Source organism: Dipteris shenzhenensis, chromosome 9, assembly GCF_047967505.1.
Source record: "Dipteris shenzhenensis isolate YYH24624 ecotype China chromosome 9, Dip_SZ_1.0, whole genome shotgun sequence".
Taxonomy (NCBI): Eukaryota; Viridiplantae; Streptophyta; class Polypodiopsida; order Gleicheniales; family Dipteridaceae; genus Dipteris; species Dipteris shenzhenensis.
In genome coordinates, this window is record NC_141604.1 from 33,163,750 (window position 1) to 33,168,670 (window position 4,921).

Here is a 4,921-nt window from a genome sequence, read left to right on the forward strand (position 1 = left end):
CAGAACGTGTCATGTGCACGGATTGGTATCTGATCTGTACTGGGTACACAAGACTAGCTCAGGTAGCCTGGGGAGGCTTAGAGCTAGGCAGGCTTGATTCTCGGGTTGAGTGGCAAGGGTATGAACCAGTTAGAGGTCTTCGCTATTTTTGGCGCTTGGGGCCCGAGTCTATAAAAGGGGCCCAGGGGTTCAGTTCTCAGAGAGCCGATGGGAGCAAGTTTCGTTTCCAGGTGCTAGGTCTGATCCTGGATTGAGTCGCGGACGCGCGCCTGCATCTTAGCGTAGCCCAAGACCCAGTAGCAGATCTCAGGCTTCACAGCGCCTTCTGGTGGTATGGGACACCAGACTGGTTTGGATCTGATTGGGAGTTCGTGCCAGTAGCTCAGCTCGTGGCTCGGAGGGGACATCTCTTGATTCGAGATCACATCCCGTAGATGTCATGATTGGGTGGTGAGCAACCTGCTCAGTTTCTCACGTTGTGTGTGTTTGCAGATCAGAGGTTTCAGGAGTGTAGGGATGTGTCAGTTGGTATCAGAGCCAACTCTTGAGGTAGGAACTTCTGATGCGAAAACTTTGGACGATTTCTTCCTCCAGGTATGTCCTAATTTCGAAATTTGTTGCTGCAAAATCTTGTTGGTTCATGTATCGAGGGTGTTTAGGATGTAGGAAAAAGGTAGGAGAAGGAGAGTCTGTGATTTCGGAATTGCTGAAGGAAATAGTGAGAGAGGGTTGAGGTTATAGCTAGGAGAGAGTGGAGATGCAAGTAGGAGAGGCGTGAGAAGGGCTGAGTGGCAGGTGGGGTTTTCGTTTGCTGGTCAGGGCTGCATAGAGGCAGGTGAGGCAAGTGCGAGTGGCTGAGAGGTGCGCCATGGCTGGAGGAGAATTCGGCCAGGCAGGGAGGTGCACTAGGGGCTGGATCAAGATGTGGCCACGCTGTAGGAGGAGTTGCTTTTTTCGAAAAAGCACCACCCTCCAAGTTTGGGAGGGTGAGCTTTTCTGGGAAGCATAGCTTCCTAGATTAGCTGCACCATCCCCTATATAGTTTGGCAGGGACCCAAGCTCAGCCATAGCCTCAGCTAGTGTGCGCAAGTAGACCTCCTTGCACATCGATTGGATTGCACCATCTAGATTCGGTACAGCCTGCGACAGGCAACCGTACAGCTTGCGTCAGATTTGGTACAGCCTGCGACAGGCTACCGTACATTCTGCATCAGCATTCGTACAGCCTGCGTCAGAATTCGTACAGGCAGCGGAAGGATTTTCGTACGGTACGGTCTGCAGCAGACTTCAGTACACTGCAGCCTGCACCGAAACCAGCAAGGAGAGAGACCACGGGATCACCTACGCCAGCTGATCGACAGCTTCCAGCATCTTCTTTCGGCCAGCTCCTCTTCTTTCGTCACATCCTCTTGGGACGGTTTTTCTCTGCTCCACTCTCCTTCCAGCTTTAATTCCCTCAGTTATTTATCTCAGTTTTATATTCTTTTCAAAACAGATTTCAGACAAGTCTGTTACTGTAAATCCCGAGTTTGCCATGGGAGATCAGGATTTGGATTACCCTGCTGAGGAAGACCAGGGTCTTTACGGCGATCTAATTACGCAGAAAGCCTTCAGTGAATTCACCACTGCTCTGGATGGAAAATTCGAGCAGGTTAATGCGATCAAACTGGGTTGACACAGCAACTCCAAGGGATTCAGACGACTCTTACCCTTCTGACTAGCACTGTGCAGGCACTCACGCATGTGGATGCCATTGCTTCAGTGCTAGGTCCAAACATAACTCCAGACCCTTTTTCTAGAGATCAGAAGTCTCGAACCAAGAAAGTTGTTGACACTTGGTTGCACAAGTGGCAGGTACACTTCCAGTTCCACCCGTACCCAGATGAAAAGAAAATACAGCTTGTAGCCGGCTTCATGTCAGGAAAGGCTTTGTTATGGTGGAAGGAACTCCAACCTAAGCCGTTATCATGGACAGATTTCGAAGGGGTCTTCAGGAAGTTCCTGAAGGAGAAGGACAACTATGATATCGTAGGCAAGCTTAAAGCCCTCGATATGTCTAAGCTGAACTTGTGGTTTGAAGTTTATTTTCAAAGGTTTCGAGATCTGCAGACCAGGGCCACAAAGATGGATCCAGTAACCTTGTTAGGTTTCTTTGTGGATGGTTTGCCAGATTCGTGCAAGTTGCAGATTAAGAACAATAAATGATCAACGTTACAAGAGGCCATGAATTACGCGCGTATTTATGATGATGCAATGGCCAGTGCAAAAGCAACTACAGTTTTCGACACGAGTGGAAAGAACAAACGAAAGTTCTTTCAGTCTATGACTGGTACCGGGGAGACGAAGTCTATAGACAACACCTCCAAGAAACACTTGACTCAGGCAAAGAATGGTCGAGACCGTTTCCTTCGTACCTTGAAGCTTAAGAAGGAAGGACGTTGCTTCTACTGCGAGGAGCAGGGCCACACCAAGAATGAATGTCCAAAGCGCAAGAATCAAAACTTAGCGCTCGGACCGAAGCTCCAGGCCGGTCCAGGTACCAAAGCCAAGAGAGCGAACCAAGTTTCGATGACAGGGATTTCTGTAATGTCATTACCTGCCCACTTTCTTGTAATTGCACTTTCAATACTTCGTTGTTTGGTTCCCATGATCTTTTCCGAGTTTATGGAGAAGTTAGGGACCAAAGGGTTCACATTCTCTTTGACCCGGGCAGCTCTCACTACTTTGTTAATTACAAATTTGTGCAGAAGATGGGGCTGTCCACGATACCTAGCGATCACACCTATGAGGTGCAGCTTCCAGTTGGGAAGCAGTTTTGGGATCGCAAGATTGAAGCGCTTTCTATCCGGATTCAAGTAACACAGGGGCTCTTACGTGCTATGTTATGCACTTGGAGCATGTGGACTTGTTAATCGGAATAGAGTGGTTTAAAACCCACTATATTCGGATTGGATGGACGGAGCATACCCTTTCTTTTGCGGATAAGGACACCCAATTTTGTATTCAGTGTGATAAAATTCCCTCTTCTCAGGGACCTATTGTATCTGCAATGCAGCTTCGGAATATATTAAATAGTTCTCATTATGATGTCTATCAGTGTGTTTTGATTCTGCTTTCTTCATTTGTTGTCTCTGTAAATAACAAGAATGATTTAAGTGTGTTTGAACACCATGAATTGAGAATGTTGTTAGTTTCAAGGATGTATTCCCTGCTCAACTGCCGGAAGGTTTACCTCCAGAACGGGTAGTAGATCATCGCATAGACTTAGTTCCAGGGGCTCAACCTATCAGTGTACCACCTTATAGGATGAGCCAGCTTGAGGAGGATGAGTTAGCTACACAGCTACAGGATTACCTGAATATGGGCTATATTCGCCCAAGTAAATCACCTTGGGGTGCACCTGTCCTCTTAAGGAAGAAGAAAGATTCTACATGGAGAATGTGTATAGATTATAAACGATTAAATAAAGTGACAATTAAGAATCGATACCCTCTACCTCGTTCCGATGATCTAATAGACCGTTTGGCCGGAGCAAAGTATTTCACTAAGATTGATTTGCGCACGGGTTATCACGAAATCCGCATCTATGCTAAACACATAGATAGAACCGCATTCTGAACTAGGTATGGTCACTACGAGTTTCTTGTATTACCTTTTGGTTTGACCAATGCTCCTGCTATCTTCCAGCAGATGATGAACAATTTGTTCCGAGATTTTCTGGGCAAATTTGTTGTAGTATTCTTAGATGACATCTTGGTATATAGCCGAACGCTTGAGGATCACATAGGACACCTCCGGATTGTCTTAGTTATTCTAAGACAGCATAAGCTCTATGCCAAGATGAGTAAATGTGACTTCTTTATGAAGGAGATCATTTACTTAGGACACAAGATTTCTTCTGAAGGTATTAGCATTGATCTAGATCGTATCCAGAAGGTTTTAGAATGGCCTATCCCTCAGACTGTGAAACAACTTCGTTCTTTCCTAGGGTTTACGATATTTCTACAGAAGTCTGTGCGTGATTATTCACATATCACGGCACCCTTGACAAACATATTGAAAGGTCGCGGACGCAGGTCTACCCAGCTGATCTCTTGGAATGATGCAATGAACAAGGCTTTTGAAACCTTGAAGTTTTCTATCAAGGAAGCACCCGTTATTGCATTACTCGATCCTACCCAGCCTTATGTTTTAGAGGCCGATGCGAGTGATTTTGCGATTGGGGCAGCTCTATTCCAAGAGGGCAGACCTGTAGCTTTTGAGAGTAAAAAGCTAGACGAGACCCAATATCGTTGGCCCACACTAGAAAAGGAACTTTATGCTATAGTGTATGTCCTTAAGGTTTGGAGACACTACTTGTATGGTTCGACGTTTCTTGTATTGACTGATCATCAGTCAATTAAGTATGTGTGTGATGGATCTGAATTGAGGGGACGGAAAGCTAGATGGGCAGAATTAATGCAAGACTTTGATTTTGAAATACGTTATCGTAAGGGTTCGTTGAATAGTGTGGCGGATGCCTTAAGTCAAGTTTGTAAATGCTATGTCATTTACGGAAATATCCTTAGACCTGTTTCAATCCTTGAGAGGGCTAAAGCAACTGATAGTCATTTCAGTTCTTATTAGCAGAGAGTCCAGAATGGGAGCTCCATGGTTGACTAGGACTCAGGGATTGTGCCACCTATGGTACAGGGGGTGGGAGGTCAGTGGATGATTAGGAACGGCTTGCTGTTCCGGAATGGAAAGATTTGTGTGCCAGATGTTCTGGAACTTAGATCCAAGATTCTCTGGGAGTGTCATGATGCTCCTAGTGTTGGACATCCGGGTATACATCGGACTTTGTCTCTTGTGAAGCATACCTTTTATTGGCCTAAGATGCGTGCATTTATTGAGAACTATGTAGTAGGTTGCCGGGTTTGTC